At 41.7% G+C, this 21903-nt stretch overlaps 1 protein-coding gene across 1 annotated transcript in view; it reads right to left on the reverse strand.

Moving 5' to 3' along the window:
- Positions 1 to 21903, reverse strand: part of LOC117346860 (vomeronasal type-2 receptor 26-like) — a 164008-nt gene that overhangs the window by 55364 nt on the left and 86741 nt on the right. The window lies entirely within an intron of this gene.

A 21903-nucleotide genomic window follows, 5' to 3' on the forward strand; every position in this document is an offset into this window, starting at 1 on the left:
TTTCATAAAAACATGAGGTCTAATAAGAGCGTTTAAGATTATAATGAAGAGACTATAGTGCTGTGTTATGAGCTTGATCTGCCTTCGCTTCACTTTACATACAACAGATAAGTGAATTTTGATATATTTTGTCCTATATATATGCTATTTAATGAATTAGAAGGCAGAACGAGGGATGCTTTAGTGCAATGATGGTCCCTCAATACAACCAGCGCATGTACGTTTACTAGTATTTTGCACTTTTTGATTGGTGACTGAGGACTTTAAAAGCACATGTTGCACTTTATATTTATACTAGTGTTTAAGCCCGTTAGATTAACGGGTGCTAGATGTCTCCTGCTTTTGAACTTGGGCAGGGACAGAGGCAGAGCCGGGGCGGGAGGGAGTGACGGTGGGAGAGCAATTTCAAAGCCTCAGCAGCGGCGGCTCCTTGACCAATCCGCGCTTACAACGTCCCCACACTTGCGGTCTGGCTGGCTCCCCCACCAAAGCCCTTCGCAGCGGCAGCCCCTCCCGCATCTGTCCCCGCGTCCCAAGCCTCTCCGAAGGCCGGCTCCCATGAAAATGGTACCCCTCTGTCCAAAGCCGCGGCAGCAGCCTCCCTCAAGACACATTTCAAATCTGACATATTGTAATCACAAAACAGAAAATAAAATTATTTTTCTTACCTTTTGTTGTCTGGTCATTATTCATATTATGTAGGGGTCCCAGGCTATGGTTGGCTTTTGATAACTCGCTTGCCAGGGCCCCTTCTTTCTTCTTCCCTCCCTCCATCCCGGCAGCTGAAGACAGGCACCTCCCCCCAGTGGTCTGAGACAGGAGGGAGCAGTTAGGAGAGGGTCTGAGGGCAAAGAGGGGCTCAACAGCGCACAACCACCTTTCCTTCCCTCCCTCCATCAGGTGCTCCAGTGGTCTGAGACAGGAGGGAGCAGTTAGGAGAGGGTCTGAGGGCAAAGAGGGGCTCAACAGCGCACAACCACCTTTCCTTCCCTCCCTCCATCAGGTGCTCCAGTGGTCTGAGACAGGAGGGAGCAGTTAGGAGAGGGTCTGAGGCTAAAGAGGGGCTCAAAAGCGCCCAACCACCTTTCCTTCCCTCCCTCCATCAGGTGCAGTGAATCCACCAATGTTAAAAGGAGCCTCGTCGAAATCGGAGGCCTGCCACTGCTGTAGCACGTTCCCCTCTGCCTTGGTCCCGCCCCTTCTCTGACATATGGGACCGCGGCAGAGGGAACGTGTTACGGTGGCAGCAGGGCTCCAATTTCAAAGCAGCTCCTTTTAACATAGGCGGAGCTGAACTGAAGGGAAGGAACGGTGGGGCAAATTTCGGCAACAGCAGGAATTGTTTGGCGGGCCAAGCACTGTGAAACTTTGTTTCTTTAGGCAGCCCCGGTTGTTTACTTGGATTCAATGTGAGCCGGGTGAGGAAGGCCGCCACAGGCTCGCGGCTAGGTAGGGGAACAACAATGGCGCTTATGCTCAAGCCCCCGCCGCAGCTCCTCTCTCGATCCTGGTGCGGTTCGAGAGAGGAGTCATGGTGGCGGCTTGAACATAAGCGCGATTGTTGTCCCCCTACCTAGCCGCGAGGCTGCGGCGGGGTTTCCATGGCAACCCGATCGCGGATCTCAGTGTAGGGCCGGGTCTGGCGGCGCTGTGTAGGGCGGAGGCGGGACCTCAGCACTGCACCGCCGGGCGGCTCGCGCCGCCGGCCCCCAGGAGCTCAAGGCCGGTTGCGGACATGCCTGGCGTGGCATGGTGCAGGAGGAACAATGATCGGTGGCGCGAGGTGGAGAGCAGGTGGTGGCGCGAGGTGGAGAGTAGGTGATGACGTAAAACGCGCACATGCGCACTCGTGTTTTCCCGACGGATCAGGGAACACGTTTTTTTTAGTGCGCATGCGCGGCCTACCATTTTATTATATTAGATTTTTTAATTATTATTTATTTATTTAAAGAACTTGTGGAGATATTTTTTATTCTTAAGGATTTAACACAAGTAATTTTGTTTAATTACTCTTTACACTATTTGAAGTGTTTACTATATACAAGGAGAAGATGGCCACAGGAGGTTGGACTGCAAAGCCCGGTCTATCTGTAGACCAGATAGCTGCTCTATTAACTGGCAACAAATTGGAGATGATAGAGAACTATTCAATACTTCCTGGGAAGAAGTGAAAGCTCAGTTACATTCAGCTACTCTGGTGGAGTATTGCTGTGTACAAAGGGTCCCCTGAGGTTTAAGGATTAACAAAGAACCCTGTTTTTCTATTGATCTATTATAGAGACACAACAGAATGATATTCATTTAAAATTATATTAATTAAGATCATTAGAAGGAGAGGAGTTATTCTTGCAACACAAACAAGAATTTGAGACTGCTATGGACAATTATTAGATTGAACAGAAAGCCTTTAAGATTAAAAAATACAAACAAAATGAGTTTGATTTTACCAAAGGGTACGTGTACAACCGCCTAAATCGAAACCTTACACCCAGAATAAGGAGAACCCAGACCCCATTCTCCTACCCACCTCTCAAAGATACTCAACGCAAAAAACTATACGACAGCCTCCTAGCAACGAAAGCAGCAAAACTTGACCCCTTCATATCCAACCCTTCATATCCAGACTGCAACAACAGACTTTAAAGCATTCCGAAAAGAAATAAAAATATTACTATTCAAAAAACATATTCAGTTAATCTAATCTCCCCCTCTTCCTATACCTTCTGAAAATTTCCCGCGAACTACACACCACTCTAGTAACTTCCTCTCTATGTAACTTAATATAACTTGAAACCCATCCAGTTGGTGACTTCTTCTCTATGTCACAAAATATAACCTGAAACCTCATTATGTAACTTGAAACCAACTACCTTACAATGTAATGTAAATTTCTGGAAATGTCCAGCAATCTTCCAATGTAATGTAACTTCCTAGAAATGTCCGCTATCTTCCAATGTAATGTAACTTCCTGGAAATGTCCAGATATCTTCCAATGTAATGTAACTTCCTGGAAATGTCCAGTTATCTTCCAATGTAATCCACTTAGAACCGCAAGGTACAAGCGGAATAGAAGTCAATAACGTAATGTAATATAATGTGTACCCGTGGATGAATCGGGGCAACAGACGAAAAAAGTTTGACAAGTAAATAATAAAAATGTGAACTTTAAATTGTCCACAAAGTGAATCTTCTTCAGATGAAGATAAGAAGAATAAAAGCAAGGATACGATTCACAAGGATTCAGATACGAATTCCATTTTACCTGAAGCTTTTTTAAGCATTCAACCACAATCAACTCCAACTTCAGCAGGAGCTCCCGATACAATATCCAAAGGAGCATGGGCAAAGAGGATAACCAAAAAATAAGGGATATATAATTTGTCCTCACACTTGTTCACAACAGAGGAAGAGGAGGTGCTAATGAAAGGTCTCTCATATGTTGCTACAGTGAAATATGACAGTTTTCTCACTCAGTCTCATTTTACTCAATCGTCTTTGCCGCTACCGACTACCCAGATCAAGAAGAACTCAGAATCTTTTCACCTTCCCCCCTCATAATGGTACCCGACGTAAGAAACTTTACGACAGCCTTCTAGCAACTCAGGCAGCGAAAATTGACCCCACCATCACCAAACTGATGATCAAAACAACAGACATCAAAGTGTTTCGGAAAGAAATCAAAACATTTCTTTTCAAAAAACACGTCCTTACTTAATATTCCCCTCCCCAATCGCACATGCACTCTCCCCAGCAAATAACACACTAGTCATCCCCTTGAACCTCATTTACGAAAAATATCCAAACTCCTAAATAAGCATCTCCTTAGGTATCCATTTAACCTTCTCCTAAAAAAGCATCTCCCTTAGGTATCCACTTAACTGATTCCTTCAAAGTTAGGTATCTTTCTTCAGTTGCCTATATTGTTTTCCCCACTGAACCTTGTAACTACTTGAACCCTGTCAAGTTATTCTATCGATAAATCCAGATATCTTATACTTGTATTTCTATACCACAACATGTAATTTACTTAAATCGTTGTAATGTAATTCTCTCGGGAATGTCCTGATCTCCTTTAACTGTAATCCGCTTAGAACCGCAAGGCACAGGCGGAATAGAAATCACAAATGTAATGTAATGTAATGTTATATAGATTTTTCAGAACTCTTAGGTTGAAAACATTTTTTATGAATTCTGAAAGGGGAAATGTAAATGAAATTCCAGCAGTCCTACATCATGAATCCAAATGGATCCCTCCGGGTCCCCCAGATGTTTCATTAGCTTTTGAAAAAAAGTATATTAAAAGAAGTTGAAGAAATGGAACATAAACAACTAAAAGTTTATCATAACCTGTCTAATGCCCAACACAAGATTATTCAAAATTTGAAAAATGACAGTTCCATCATAATTCAGAGAGCAGACAAAGGAGGAGGTATAGTGATACAAGATTATTCTAAATATAGAATTGAGGCTTTGCGCCAATTGTGTGACAAATTATTCTATAGGAAAGTAGATGTTGATCCCACTGTAAGTCTGTCCAGAAAGATTGAGGACATTCTGTCAGAGGCTAATATGAGGGTATTATTACACATAAGGAATATAAATTATTTGGAGAGTTGAAACCTCAAATACCTCAGATTTACTTTCTACCTAAGATACACAAGTCCATCGAGGCCCCACCGGGGTGCCCGATTGTCTCTGGCATCAAATCTATTTTAGAACCTTTATCTCAGTATGCTGATTTTTATCTAAAGCCTTTTGTACCTCATGCAAAATCATATGTCAAAGACTTAACTCATTTTTTGAATTTAATTAAAGAATTGGAGAGTGCCAATTTGGAGAACTGTTTGTTGGTTACAGCTGATGTTACCTCTCTATATACCAACATTCCTTAGGATGCTGCTATTAGATTAGTAACAAAAAAATTCAATCTACTGAACTTGCTGAAAACAAACAATTATTTCTGACAAAACTTAATGCTTTGGTGATACAATCAAATTATTTTAAATTTGAAGAACAATTTTATTATCAGATTAGAGGTGGTTGCTATGGGAGCCACTATTGCACCATCGATTGCATGTCTATATATGTCTTGTTTCGAAGAAGCCCATGTATATCCTCCGGGTACTTTGATAGAATTTTAATTTGGAAAAGATTCATAGATGATGTTCTTTTCATATGGAAAGGAACAGAGAAAAATTTAGAATGTTTTATTGATGACAATATCAAATTCACCTTTAATATCAAAACAGTTAATATATACTTTTTGGATATAATGGTGTATAAACATTCTAATGTTTTACAGACCACATTATTTAACAAACTCTCTGAACGGAATACTCTTTTAGAATATAGTAGTCATCATCCTACCAAAATTAAGGAAGGTATATCCATGGGTTAGTTTCTGAGAATAAGACGTTTATGTTCTTTTTTTTAAGTTCAAAAAAGTTTTATTAAATTTCCGTAATAAAGACAAATATCAGGATTAAAAGATACAGAATGAAAATGCAGTAATGATAATAATTGGTGATCATATAATAACAATTACACTACTAGAAACTGATCAAAGAATTATCTAGTGACCCTGAGAAAAAAAAGAATGAAAAGAGAAAGCAAAGGAAAAGAAAGAAGAAACCTTACGCTGAGTATAGCATGGCCATATAAAAGCATTGTGATACTAAATATCAGAGCTGAAAGCCATGAAGAAGGCAAAACAAAGATAAAACAGCCTGGATGTCCGTATAACATGGAGACCTTGTAATATAACCTAAGAGCATGCAGTATGCAGGGGTGCATATAAGCATCTAAAATAGGATTGTGACAATTCTAACAGAGAACACTTCAGCCAATTGATTGATATGAAGAAAGAGAATAGTCTAGTAATGGAGACCACAACTTTTCAAAGTGACATAGAGCATGTGATTGTTCAGCAGCCACTCATTCATATTTGGCTATGAGGCATAATGTATTCCACCAAGTTCCATATTCCACAGCTGCTAGATTTTTCCAGTTGGAAAGTATTATTTTGATGGCCACAAGAATGAGCAGATGTAATAAATCATTTGCTTCTTCAGAAACATTTAAGTGACCCAGGTCATCACCAAAAATAAGTATAAGAAAGGAGAATGGTTGAGAGATATGAAGTATCGAGCATACATCCTTCCATCCTTCCATATTCTACTTCAAAGCAGCCCCTCTGCCACCGGGAGCTGCCTTCACAACTTTAGCGACCCGGGCCGCGTGGGAGCCCTGCTCCGCCCCTCGAAACCACAACATCCCTGCTGCCTTCTTCAAAGCAGCTCCTCTGCCACCGGGAGCTGCCTTCACAACTTTAGCGACCTCGGGCCGCGTAGGAACCCTGCTCCAGTCCCCCAAAACCCCAGCAACTTTGCTGCCTTCTTCAAAGCAGCTCCTCTGCCACCGGGAGCTGCCTTCACAACTTTAGCGACCCGGGCCGCGTGGGAGCCCTGCTCCGCCCCTCGAAACCACAACATCCCTGCTGCCTTCTTCAAAGCAGCTCCTCTGCCACCGGGAGCTGCCTTCACAACTTTAGCGACCTCGGGCCGCGTAGGAACCCTGCTCCGTCCCCCAAAACCCCAGCAACTTTGCTGCCTTCTTCAAAGCAGCTCCTCTGCCACCGGGAGCTGCCTTCACAACTTTAGCGACCCGGGCCGCGTGGGAGCCCTGCTCCGCCCCTCGAAACCACAACATCCCTGCTGCCTTCTTCAAAGCAGCTCCTCTGCCACCGGGAGCTGCCTTCACAACTTTAGCGACCTCGGGCCGCGTAGGAACCCTGCTCCGTCCCCCAAAACCCCAGCAACTTTGCTGCCTTCTTCAAAGCAGCTCCTCTGCCACCGGGAGCTGCCTTCACAACTTTAGCAACCAGCAACTTTGCTGCCTTCTTCAAAGCAGCTCCTCTGCCACCGGGAGCTGCCTTCACAACTTTAGCGACCTCGGGCCGCGTGGGAGCCCTGCTCCGCCCCCGAAACCACAACATCCCTGCTGCCTTCTTCAAAGCAGCTCTTCTGCCACCGGGAGTTGCCTTCACAACTTTAGTGACCTCAGGCCACGTGGGAGCCCTGCTCCGCCCCCCGAAACCCCAGCAACTTTGCTGCCTTCTTCAAAGCAGCTCCTCTGCCACCGGGAGTTGCCTTCACAACTTTAGTGACCTCAGGCCACGTGGGAGCCCTGCTCCGCCCCCCGAAACCCCAGCAACTTTGCTGCCTTCTTCAAAGCAGCTCCTCTGCTACCGGGAGCTGCCTTCACAACTTTAGCGACCTCGGGCCGCGTGGGAGCCCTGCTCCGCCCCCCGAAACCCCAGCAACTTTGCTGCCTTCTTCAAAGCAGCTCCTCTGCCACCGGGAGAGAAGCGTGGGAGCACGGACCCCAGACGCACTACTCCAGATCGATAAGTATTACAAAAATCTTTGTTGATTATGTAAAGCTGTACATGATACTGTAAAAGCCACAGTTGTAAACTTGCAACACACTGCTGCATCACACTAGTAACCAAGGCAGTCCGAAATTTGTAATACATTGTAACAGCTGATAGCCTTGTAAATCATTGTAAACCATTGTAGCCCTGCAACTATGTAACAACCCATAACCTGCAATTCTGTAACTCACCATCTTACCCCGCAACCCTATAGTAATCTGTGGCCTGCACAACACCACAGCCTTAACCTCTCACAACATTGTCTTCAGCAGATAACTAACCTGACAATCCGCATCCCATACAGCTTATTTAGTCCGACAAACACTGCTCAACCAGACAAGCACCACAACCTATTTACCCAGACAAAGACTATTTCAACCTGACCTGACTTGCTGGTACAACCAAGACAAAGACATCTCACCCCTCAACCTCTCACACACCACCCTCCACTCACCCACAACGCGCCACCATGGCCCGACCAAACTCTCACCAATGTGCCACAATGCTTCTACTTTATCTACTCACCATCAAGATTTGCACAGCCGACCCAATATACTCTGCCCCCATCCCAGTGCTCTACTCCTCACACCGCATGGCAAAATCCAAATTCCACACCATCACATTCCACACTCCCTACAACTATCCAGAATTAAGCTCACCCGCTTACACAGGTTCTCCCCCCACCTCAAATCCCCCCTCTCCCACAGATCAACCAAGCCCCGCAAAAAAATACAAAGATCACTGAAAAAACTAGCTTACTCCCACTACTCCCCAACAGACCTCACTAACATCCAGACCCTCCAAGGATTCTACCTAAACATAAGATCGATGAGAAACAAATCCATTTTGATCAAAGACTGGTTAACTGAAACCAACCCCGACCTGGTCCTACTCACGGAAACCTGGCTGCTATCAGATAAAGATATTATTATCAAAGATTGTCTTCCCCAAGGATTCAAGATTCTATCCCTAGCCAGAACTTGGGGAAGGGGAGAAGGACTAGCAATAATCTACAGAGACCATCTAAACTGCACCACTCTCAACTCCAAATCTTCCCCCAACTCAGAAACACTAACCATTTCACTAACCTCAAAGTCATTGGCCTCCTCCCTAACAATCACACTGTTCTATATCCCACCCAATAAATGGACTTTAGCCAAGGAGGACTTCGCAGAATACCTACTAACTAACTCTTTAGCAAGTCCATACAACCTATTATGCGGAGACATCAACATTCACCTAGAGCAAACAGACCAGCCAGATATATCAGACTTCTGGTCACTAATCTCTCAACTAGGCTACTTCAAACCCCCGCCCATCAAAACCCACGAAAGAGGCCACCAACTTGACCTGGTGACATTCTCCACCAAAGAGAAAACCAATCCCAAATTCCTCTTGAACCAAGACAGCTGGACTGACTCTCTATGGTCCGACCACAAACTATGCAGCTTTTCCATTCACGGCCAACAAAAAACCACCAAAAACAGCAAAAAAAGAAACACCAAAACTCACTCCTCCAGAGGTAAGATCGACCCGGTCGAATTCTGGTCCCATTATGAAACCACTGTTAAACAAAATGAAGAACCGGATCAACTTATGACCTCCTGGATCAAAGACAGCACATACATTCTAAACGAAATAGCCCCCACAAAAACACATAGAATCAGAACTCCAAATCAGGAGGGATGGTTTGATTCAGAGCTACTACTGTTAAAGAAAGACCTTAGAAAATTAGAAATAATTTGGATTAAATCTGGAACCCAGGAGCACAGAGTAGCATGGAGACTCAAACTAAAAAACTATAAAAACCTCACCACGGAAAAACGAAAAAATTTCTATGCCCACAAAATTGGAAATGTCACAATCAACAGTAGCAACCTCTTTAAACTGGTCAACAACCTCTACAACCTAGAGACACACACTGAAAACCGTGACGAATCTTCATTAACCGCTAACACCCTAGCAGACTTCTTCAACTCTAAAATACAGAAACTAAGATCATCATTAACTTCCCAATCCTCCCAGACACAGACAGGACTACACGAGACCCAGGGTCCAGAACAGACCTAAGTTGGAATCAATTCACAACCATCGACTGGCACACCTTCAACAAATACTTTAACAAATACACCAACTCCTTCTGCAGACTGGATACCTGCCCCCCAAACATCATGAAAACTACTCCGATCCACTTCAAAGCCAATATGCCGGCTTGGACAAACCGTCTTCTATCCACAGGGAGCTTTCCAGCAGAACAGGGCCACATTTCGATAACCCCAATCATAAAAAACACGAAAGAACCATCCAATTCACCATCTAATTATAGACCAATTGCAAGTATCCCACTATTCACCAAAATAACTGAAGGGGTAGTAAATACCGAGCTAACCACATATCTGGAAAAATTCAACATCCTAAATGACAATCAATCAGGTTTCCGCTCCAACCACAGTACCGAAACCATCATAGCCTCTTTACTAGACAACTTACACACACTCTTTAGCCAGGGCTCCAGCGCATTGATCGTGCAACTCGACCTGAGCAGTGCTTTTGACTTAGTCGACCACAACATTCTCTTAGACTGCCTTGCATTCATCGGCATCTCCGACCAGGTCCTCAACTGGTTCCAGGGATTCCTAAGAAACAGATCATACCGAGTATTTAAGAATGACTCCTTTTCATACAGCTGGGACAACTCCTGTGGTGTTCCGCAGGGCTCCCCCCTGTCCCCTACCCTGTTTAATGTCTACCTCGCCTCCCTGGATAATCTTCTGCACAGCCTCAAGCTCAAATTCTTCATGTACGCTGATGACATCACAATAGTCATCCCGCTATCCAGTTTCACTCCAGAATTCCTCACCTACCTTTCAAATACACTCAATCAGATAGAACTTTGGATGCAATCCTACAAACTAAAACTAAACCCCGACAAAACAAAATTTTTCCTGGCTAGCCCCAAAGACAAAATCATAGACACCACAATTCAAGTAAAAGGATCGACCTTTCCCCTCGAACAAACCCTAAAAATACTAGGAGTCACACTAGACAAACACCTAACCCTGGAGAAGCTTTCCCCTCCCTAAAACTCTGCCACTCCAATAAATTCTTCGGCAAAACCCTCGCCTTCCAGGCCGCCAAACTAAACCCATGGATAGCCCAATCAATCCTTGAGGCTCCAACCTACCTCAGCTTTAGAAAACTACTCAAAACACACCTCTTCCAACGCCACGACACTTAAGTGCCCCCTCCCCAAAGAACCCCGCCCTACCCCCCTTTTTTATCTCGCCCCCACCTCCACCCCCCTGATCCATTCTATCCTTCCCCCCAATTTCATCTACTTTGTTGCCCGCATCCCCATCTAATTGAACACTTAACTCTATGTAAATCTGTTCAATTAATACTTAACTGCTTGTAACTATGTTTAAATTTTGTGTACCGCATGTAACCATGCACGTAACTATGTTTAATTAATGTAAATCTGTTCAATTTATACTTAATTGCATGTAACCATGTCTAATTAATGTGAACCGCCTAGAACTCACTGGGTATGGCGGTATACAAGAATAAAGTTATTATTATTATTATTATTATTATATAGGAGAGGGCATTCGTATAGCATGTGATGCAAAGATCCCCCAGCATTACCACAGGACCATTTATCCTCTGATTTGGGACTAATTTTAGCAAATTGTTTTGGGGTCCAGTAAGCTCTATGAAGCAGAAATAATGAGGCCTGATGGTAGGTAGCAGCACAAACTACTTTAGAAGGCCTTAACCAAAGAATTCAGCATATGTCTTGTGGGACATCCATATCAATCTCCAGTGCCCATCTTTTTTCAAGATCTATTAATCTTTTGTCTGATCAATTGGTACTTTTGAGACGCTTCTTTGTGGTGAAAGCACATGGATGAACAAACAGTAACAATGTCAGGAATTTCATTTGTTAGTTTCCTAATTTTCAACATCGATTTCAGTGCATGTTGAAGCTGAAGCCATTGATAATAGCAATTAGGAGGTAACTTATGTCTCACAGCAAGAATGTTGAAAGGGATACAATCAGGGCCCTCTATCAATTGATTAATCCGCCATATACCAGCACACTGCCAATTCTTCCAAGCTATTATATTATTCTGTAATCTAATACTGTCATTTTACCAAAGTGGTGCATGAGAAGTGTACAACAATTGAATAATCAGTAGGTTCTCAATTATGTGAATGACTTGTTTCATCGAGAGAAGGATGTGATCCAGATTTTTCTTCGTCTTAGAGATAATCATGAATGGTAAAGAGGGGAGGGAAAACAACCCATATCTCCCTATCTCAAATCTACACCAGCTATTATTCAAGTCAGGCTGTACTCCATGCAAAATCCAGCGGGCAGCCTGTCTCATTAGGAAAGCACAATGATAATCAAAAAAGTCTGGGAAATTTACACCTCTATCACTTTTGGCACCTTTCAGTTTTTTTAAGGCAATCCTTGGTACTCAATTATGCCACAGAAATTGAGATAAAGCTGTGTCAACCTTTTTGTAAAATGAAGTAGGTAAAAAGAATGGTAACATGCTCAGTGTATAATTAATCTTGGGTGTGATGATTATCTTGATGGATTCCAGTCTCCCCCACCAAGACAGTTTTAGCGGTGTCCATCGAACAGTTAGAGAGTGAATGAGTTGCAAGACATGCGACGAACACAAGTCTATGGTCTGATCAATATTATTGCCAAAATTGACTCCCAAATATTTTAACTTGTGAGGAGACCATTGGAAGTTAAAATCTGCAACATCCGACTTCTGAACTAGATTATTGAGTGGCATGAGCTCAATCTTAGTCATATTGAGTTTGTAGCCGGATATTTGAGCATACGCAGTAATAGTTTGACATCAGAGGTTGTAGAGAATCAGGGATAGTGTATAAGAGTACATCATCAGCATAAGCCAAAAAATTTTACTTCCTTTAATATTAGCATCATGACGTATGGAGAGTAGAAGTGGTTCTAGAGCCAAATTAAAAAGGAGTGGAGACAGGGGACAACCCTGTCTAGTACCTCTAGTTGGGCGAAAAGGAGCAGAGGTCATTCCATTTATACATACATTGGTAGTGGGAGCAGTGTATAAGATTCTGATCAGTTTGATGAACTCTTGCCCAAAGCCAAACCAATGGAGTGTGTCGAACATGAAGTCCCATTCCACTCGATCAAAGGCCTTTTCCACATCCAACATCAATGCTAGCAGAGGTGTGTTGCATCTATTCACCTGATGTATTACATTCGCAAATATTCTAGCATTGTCACTTGCTAATCTGCCCTTTATTAATCCATTTTGTTCTGTTCCAATTATTTTAGGTAATATCACCTGCAGTCGAGATGTGAGAATTTTTGCATACACTTTGGCATCTATATTTATTAATTATAATGATTTGTAATTGGGTATCAATAAAGGGTCTTTACCAACTTTGGGGAGAACTATGATACTAGCTTTGATAAACGTGCCAGATACTTGACCAGAATCAATTAAGTAGTTATAAAAAGCAAGAAGGTGCGGTATCAACAAGTCCTGAGAAGTGGAGTAAAATTCTGAAGTAGGATCATCTGGACCCGGCGACTTCTTTTTTGCCATCTTCTTCAACACAAGCAGTATATCAGTCTCAGAAATAGGAGCTGAAAGGAGACGGTTATCATCCTCTGTAATAGTAGGATGTGGAAGCTGGTCTCGTAATACATCTGACAACATGACAGACACTCTGTCAGAGGTGTATAGTTGTTCATAGAATTGTTGAAAATAATGCGGGATCTTGGCTGGGTCAGATGTTGATTGTCCATCTTGATTGGTAATAGTGTGTATATTGAGACATTCCTCCCGTATTTTCAAATAGTTGGCTAGAGCATGACCATTCTTGTTGTTGCAGTAGTAATTGGAGGATTGCATGAAGATGGCATTTCCAGCCTTTTTACTAAGTAACATATTGAAGTCAAGACGTGATTGATGTAATTGTTTAAGTATGTTCATATCTGCAGGATTAGTTTGATGACAGGCTTCAAGATCTTTAATAGTTTTGACATGTTCAGAGAGCTGTTTATCCATTTATTTCTTTTTATGAGCTTGAAAAGATATAGTAACCTCTCTGATACATGCTTTAAAAGTGTCCCACAAGCATGGCCAACTCGTATCCACAGGTTTATTGAATAAAAAGTATTCCTGAATGGCATTGCATGCACACTTTATGAAGGCAGGATCGAGTAGAAGAGAGTTATTAAATCTCCAGATGTTATTCTTTGTGCTTACAGTCAAGTCAGACAATGATAGTTCAATTAAGGCATGATCAGAAATCAATATTTCATTTATGTTTGAATGAGACAGATTGTTGATTAGGTTATTGCTCACTAAAAAGAAGTCAATCCTAGAATAGGAATTATGGGGAGGAGAGTAGAAGGAGAATTGTCTATCGTCTCCATGTATCTACCAGCTTTAGTTGTTTGATCATATTATGTAAGCTGTGCCATGAATTTGTAGGTTTATGTGAAGCTGTTGATTTCCTATCACAAACAAGATCTAGAACCAGATTGAAATCACCAACCACAATGTGTGCTTGAGATTTGTCCTCTAATAGTGCAAACACGATCTCATTAAAGAATCCAGTTTGTCCAAATTAGGTGCATATATATTAACTAGCGATAGAGAAGTTTGTCCTATTAATAAGTTAATTTTGATCCATCGGCCCTCAGAATCATTAGATTGCGACACTAGTTGGATATCCAATCTGGAACATATTAGTATTGCTGTTCCATTTTTTTTCTGCATAGCTGGAGAGGCTATGATAGGTAATGAACATTTAGTTTTCAATTTAACTGATTCAAGTGCATTTAAATGTGTTTCCTGAAAACATACTATATCAGGGGATTTCTTAATGACATAATCTAATATTTTTTTCTTTTTGATGGGGTTGTGAAATCCCTTGACATTTAATGATAGAATTTTTAGCATCCAAGAGCAAAGTAGCTCAATTTCCTAATAAGAGACTGCTTATAAAAGTGATGGTATATACACAGACCCATGAAAAGGCAAGGACTCCAAAGATAGCAAAAAAGCATAATAAGATGGCAGCTGACATCCAGGTGAACTATAAAACTGACCAGCCTGAACATTGGCTGGTAACAGAAAAACCCCATGGGTAGAGAGCGTGTGAGTGCAGCCCAACCACTGCACCAGCAAAAAACCAAGAATGATTAGAAAACCAACCATCAGTGTTAAACAGTTGCAATGCTTGTTTTTTGTTTGTTTTTTCCTTTTTCCCCTATCTATAGTAGAGCATATTTCATGACATATATCACAAGGAAGAGAAGGAGATGAGTCAAGAACAGTCACTTTCTAAGAGTTTCATGGGAAGGAAAGTGAAATTAAATAGGAGAGCATAGAACAATTTGATAGTATAGGGTAATATTGCTTGGTTACTCTAGAGGAGGGGAATAGATGAAAACTAATAATGAATCAGTGTCAATATCATCTAATCAAAACAATATAAAGAACATTTCCCAGTTGATATGCAGGGCCAGATTATAGACACAGCAAGTTCATCAAGTTGCATTTCAGAAATACATAAACATCAAATACATTAAAAACACATCATTGCATGACTAACATAAAGGTAGATGTAATATATAATAATCAATTGAAAGGTAATATTATAGTGTTGAAAAAAGATCTTAAAAATAATATATTTCTCAATTGATTATGACAATAAATTCATATTATGTAATTACCAAATATATAGGGTGAGATGCATCATTTCAACAGAATATTACTTATTGTGAAAAGATTCGTTGGAGTTGAGGATCAATTAAAATATATAAAAGGGGATAGGGATAGTGGGTACTACAAGGGACGGTAATAAATTCACAAGGCTAAGAGAAGTTAATCTCCTAGTTTGTAATAAAACTAACATGGTAGCTGCAAGACCCTAAGTGCGCTGTAATTGATAGGTGCATGAATAGTACCCAGGAACATAAGTAAGGAGGAATCTATTAATGTATATAAACAATTACATGTTGCTAATATCAAATAAAGTGCAAGTGAACTAGTGAGGGGGACATGTTAAAACAGCTTGAGGTCAGGAAATATAAAACAGTTTATGCTTAGGTATAAATCAAGATGAATTCATAAGTAGGTTCTAACCCAACAAATATTGAATAAATACTATTAACATGGTAAAAGGGAAAATTCATATATGGCTGTATGAGAAATCTATATAAGGGGTGTGATGCTATAAGTAAAAAAAAAAAAATAATAAATGATATAAGTAGTATTCGTTACACGCCACTACAAAATACATAGTATGAGCACCCACAGAGAAAATCATAAACAATACATATGAAGGGAAGGAAACAAAAATTCAGATCTCACACAATCAATATACTTGCTCTTACGTGTCAAAGATTCAAGAAATAAAGTAGCAGTTAATTGATGCCTTGAAAAGGAGAGTATGTAGAAACATAAAATAGAAATACAAATTGAGATAAAACACGTTCATGTGGTATCCGAGATATTTCGATGACATTCAAAGAATTAATGAAGGAGAGTGCAGGGCAATTGAAAAAACTAAGGAGCTCTATCAAATAAATAATAATAAAATTGATTGATGAAAAATGAGAAACAGATAATGATTTTGTATTTCTATTGAAGAAAAACAACTTGAGACAGTCAGGCTGAGTATTTCTCAAGCAGTGAAGGCCAGAAATAAGGGAATCCTCCAGACGAGTCAGCAAAGATTAATGGCAGGGAGTCAAATTTGATCAATGCTGGTCGGGAGATGTTCCTCGAGAAATTCTGCCAATTGATTAGGATCCGTGAAGTTCTTGGTAGAATTATTGAAGGTAACCCTCATGCTAGCTGGATACATCATGCTGAACTGTGTTTTCAAGTCACGGAGTCGCAGGTGGAAGGCAAGCAGTTGCTTGCGTTGGTGTGCAGTGTTTTTGCTCAAATTAGATACGATGAGGCTGTTGTTGTTTTCTAGCTTGAGCTGTGCCTTGGATTTTGCTTTCAGCATGACTTCCGTGAGTTGACTGTATCTCAGGAACCGGACTATGATAGGCCTAGGATAGCGAGTGTTGGTCAATTGGAAAGACCGTACTCGGTTGGCTCTATCAAGTTCAAAGTCTTATGTAAATTGTATATCCAGAAGCTTTGGAATGAAGGTTTCCATAAATTTAAACGTGTCTGATCCTTCCCGTTTCTCCGGAACCCCAGGGATAAGCAAATTAGTTTTCTGGAGAGGAGATTCGCCTCTTCAAGCTCTTTCTCGAGCAGTGCCATGCGCTTGATTTGATGTTGAAGTGTGGAAACGGAGGCATGTGTACCTGTATTCTTGGCTTCCAGCTCAACCATTCTCAGCCGAATCTGAGAGAAATCAGTTCTCAACGAAGTTAGTTCAGATTGCATTTCTACTATTTCGTCTCTTGTCTCATTAAGTGTGTCCCACATGGCGCGAATCTCAGCGAGGACCGTGAGTATGGTGTCAGCCTCCTCTATGTCCCCAGGTTTCTTACCTGGGGATGCAAGTTCCGGCTTATGTTGCTTATTAATTTTGGCAGCAGACATATTAGCACAGTAGCAAAAAAGTAAGGTTAAGGATAAGTTTAACACCGATGGTATAGTGATTTCAGTTTAGATTTTCCAGAGCTCTGTGATCAAGCAGCCACACCTCTCTGCGCCCTCTAGCGCCTGCCTCAAGATGTTTATGTTCTAGCAATAATGAATTGCAAGTGTAGGCTAATATCCTCTATGATAAATTCAAAGAGGTTACCCAAGTAAAATTCTGAAAAAAACATGGAAAAGAGCTTATTATTGTCATCTTGATTGGCTCTTAAAAACCTCTCAAAAAGATAGCTCCAATCCTTTAGTTTGTGTTCTTCCTTTCTCATCCCAGAGTCATCAAATTTATAACATCATTTGTAAACATTGCGCGATTTTGAGTATACACACTCCCCTGCAACAATATCCCAAATTTGCATTTAAAAGGGGTAGAAATATTGATAAATGACCAAACATAATTATAAGAACATAAACAATGCCTCTGCTGGGTCAGACCTGACGTCCATCGTGCCCAGCAGTCTGCTCACACCGCAGCCCAACAGGTCCAGGACTTGTGCAGTAATCCTCTATCTATACCCCTCTATCCCCTTTTCTAGCAGGAAATTGTCCAATCCTTTCTTGAACCCCAGTACCGTACTCTGCCCTATTACGCTCTCTGGGTAAAGAAGAACTTCCTAGCATTCGTTTTGAATCTGTCCCCTTTCAACTTTTCTGAATGCCCTCTTGTTCTTTTATTATTCGAAAGTTTGCAGAATCTGTCCCTCTCTACTCTCTCTTTATGATCTTATAAGTCTCTATCATAGCCCCTCTAAATCTCCTCTTCTCCAGGGAAAAGAGACCCAGTTTCTCCAATCTCTCAGCGTATGAAAGGTTTTCCGTCCCCTTTATCAGGCGCATCGCTCTCCTCTGAACCCTCTCGAGTAACGCCATGTCCTTCTTAAGGTACAGCGATGAATATTGGATGCAGTACTCCAGATGCGGATGCACCATCGCCCGATACAATGGCAGGATAACTTCTTTCTTTCTGGTTGTAATACCCTTCTTGATTATGCCTAGCATTCTGTTTGCCTTCTTAGCGGCCACTGTGCACTGTGCCGTCGGCTTCATTGTCATGTCCACCATTACCCCCAAGTCCCTTTCTTGGGTACTCTCATTTAATAACATCCCTCCCATTGTAAAGTTGTACCTTGGGTTTCTGTTTCCCACATGTAATACTTTACATTTTTCAACGTTGAACTTCATCTGCCATCTCATCGCCCATTCCCTTAGTTTGTTCAAGTCCCTTTGCAATTCTTCGCAGTCCTCTTTAATCCGAGCTCAACTAAATAGTTTGGTGTCGTCTGCAAATTTTATTATTTTGCACTTCGACCCTGTTTCTAGATCATTTATGAATATATTAAATAGCAGCGGCCCGAGCACCGAGCCCTGCGGGACCCCACTCGTGACCCTCCTCCAGTCCGAGTAGTGGCCCTTCACTCCTACCCTCTGTTTCCTGCCCGCCAATCATTTTCTGATCCATCTATGTATGTCTTCTTCCACCCCATGGTTCTTCAGTTTCCAAAGTAGGCGTTCATGGGGCACCTTGTCAAAGGCTTTTTGGAAATCTAGATATATGATGTCTATGGGGGTCTCCTTTGTCCATCCGTTTGTTAATTTATTTGAAGAAGTGCAATAAGTTCATTAGGCATGATCTCCCCTTGCAGAAATCATGTTGGCTGGTTATCAGAAGTTTATTTCTTTCAAAATGTTCATCGATGTTTTCTTTTATCAGTGCTTCCGCCATTTTCCCTGGAACCAAGGTTAGACTCGCCGGTCTGTTGTTTCCCTTTTTAAAGATGAGCGTAACGTTGGCTATCTTCCAGTCCTCCGGGATCATGCCTGATTTAAGGGATAGATTGCAAATTTGCTGCAATAGTTCCGTTATCTCCTCCTTTAATTCCTTCAGAACCCTTGGATGGATTCCGTCCGGACCCGGGGATTTGTCAGTTTTTAGTTTTGCTATCTGCCTGTGTACATCTTCAAGGCTCACTTCCATGGATGTTAATTTTTCTGCTTGATTTCCATTGAAGAATTGCTCAGGTTGGATGTGTCTTCGTTTGTGAATACAGACGAAAAGAACATGTTAAGTCTTTCTGCCACTTCTTTCTCCTCCTTCACCACTCCCTTCCTGCCTCCTTCGTCCAGTGGTCCTACCTCCTCCCTAGTCGGTTGCTTCCCTTTAACATATCTAAAGAATGATTTGAAATTTCGTGTTTCCCTGGCTAGCCTCTCTTCATACTTTCTTTTGGCTTTTCGAACCACTCTGTGACATTCTTTTTGATACTTCCTGTGCTCTTTCCAGTTCCCCTCAGTTTTGTCCTTTTTCCATTTCCTGAATGAATTTTTCTTATTGCCTATCGCTTCCTTCACTATTTTAGTTATCCATGCCGGGTCTTTTGTTCGACTCTTTTTGCACCCTTTTTTGAAATCTGGGGATATACAGATTTCGCGCCTCGCTCACCGTGTTCTTGAGAAAAGACCGGGCATGTTCTACCGTATGCCATTTTTTGGAAATGTTTCTTCCTTACCATTTCCCTCATTGCTTCGTAGTTTCCTTTCCTGAAGTTGAAAGTTGTCGCTATGGTTCTCTTTCCTTTCGGTATTCCTACCTCAACATTGAACTTGATCATGTTATGATCGCTTTTTCCCAACGGTCCCACTACCTCTACTTCCTTTGCAGGTCCCCTTAACTCATTTAGGATTAGATCCAGAGTGGCATTTCCTCTCGTTGGCTCTCTAACAAGCTGCTCCATGAAACAATCTTGTATAGCCTCCAGGAATTCTGTCTCCCTAGCGCATTTTGAGCTTCCAAGACTCCAGTCTATCCCGGGGTAGTTGAAGTCTCCCATAATAACCATGTTACCGCTTTTGCATTCTCACTTCATCTCGGCTTCCATTTCTTCATCGATATCTCCAGTTTACCCGGGTGGACGATAGTATATGCCCATCTTTATTTTCGGCCCTTTCCATCCCGGTATTTTAACCCATAGCGATTCCAGCTTGTTGGTCATCTCTGCTGTGTCCATTTTTGTTGATTGTATGCTTTCTTTTATGTATAGGGCTATTCCACCTCCTTTCTGTCCTGACCTGTCCTGGCAATAGAGCTTGTACCCCGGCAGTGCTGTATCCCATTTGTTTTCTTCATTCCACTACGTTTCAGAGACTCCAATTATGTCTATGTCCTCTGCATTGGCCATGGCTTCTAATTCCCCCATTTTGTTTCTTAGGCTCCTTGCATTAGTATATATGCAATTTAGATCCTGGTATTTTCTTGCCTTCATTTCCTTTCCCAGTGCTTCGGTCTTTATAATTTCTCTATTAGAAGTTCTACCATTGGTTTTCCTCATAAAGCCTGTGATCACTGTGTGTATTGTCCTTACATATGGTAAAAAGAGTATATAATAGTCCCTTACACTAATAAAAACACTCGATGAGTAGCAGAGGTAAGTGATGTCACCTTTCAGCATTCCAAGCCTCATTCTGATGATCCATCATCCTTCTTTAGAGTGTTCAGATCATCACCATTGAGAGAATAAAAAAAACAATTCAAATTGTAACTGACTAAACAATTTGAGGCCAAAACAGCAAAAAAAACCACAAAACACCAGCTTTAAATCACCATCTTCTAATCAAAAAGTAAAGGCTAATATGTCTTGATTTAAATCACACTGAAGGAAGTGGGAACGGACAATGAACACTCCACTGAACATCACTGATGTAAAACCAACTTGTTTATTTCAGACAAGGACACAAGCACAAGCTGTGGACCCGACACAGCACTGTTTTTCGGCGTCCAAGGAACGCCTGCATCAGGGGTCACTAAACATAAAAACAAAACACAACATGTTAAAACACATCAGTTAAAAACATACATGCTACAATTCAAGATGGCCATGAGAAGCTGAATGTGGGAGAGACGCTTACAGAATTCGTCAGTTACCTTTCCTTCTTGACAAACCTTATGCCGAAGTGGAGGGAGAAAAGCGCATCTGGAGCCTCGATGCGCTCGGAGACCCTTCCAAGCGATTTTGGATGAATTCCTAAGGCGTTTCCAGGAGCCAACACAGTCAGGGAATCCCCCGCTGGAGCTGCGGGCCAGGAGTGAGACAGCCGTGAGCCTCCTTGGGTTGGAATCGACATTGAGCCCTGATATCAGAACTCCACCCTCTCAACCATAGAATGCAAGCTCGCTGTGGGATAGCAGTCAGTCCAAAGAGGTAGACTCTATATCCCGGGAGGCTGAATTGAGCGAAGCACTGGAGAACATTCCTGTGGTTAAGACAATGAGGGATCATGAAAGACAAGACCTACATGGGGAAAAGACGCCAGGAACAGTACAAGCTGGATTAATGACTGCAAGTATATTTTTATTGCCTAAGCCTACCAATGTTATCCTAGACTCTTTATGGGATTTAGTAATCGCGCTTGGACAGACTTTGTCACTGCAAATAAAAGATTTAGAAAATAAATATGTGAACAAAGGGAGGAATTAAATAGATTTAAACAGGACATAATGGTGGTAAAAACTAACGTACAAAAAGTTGAGAAAGATATTGGATGTAAAGGAAGTGCAAATGACTCTTAGAGATAATCTCAACTTAAGAAGAAAGATGGAAATATTGGAAAATAACAATCAAATAAGGTACCCTTACTTTCAGCTAAAGCAGTCTTAAAGATATATTTCATGGAAGTACTCAATGTTCCAGCAGATAATTTTCCTCCCTTTTCAAAAATTTACTATCTTCCTACAAAAACCTAAGAGGAGACTTCAATGAAGGAGGTAGCTAGGCCAGCTACCTTATTAGTAACAGTTGCTCTGCTACCTGATAAGAATTGGATTCTAAA

Source organism: Geotrypetes seraphini, chromosome 12 (assembly GCF_902459505.1).
Source record: "Geotrypetes seraphini chromosome 12, aGeoSer1.1, whole genome shotgun sequence".
Classification (NCBI taxonomy): Eukaryota; Metazoa; Chordata; class Amphibia; order Gymnophiona; family Dermophiidae; genus Geotrypetes; species Geotrypetes seraphini.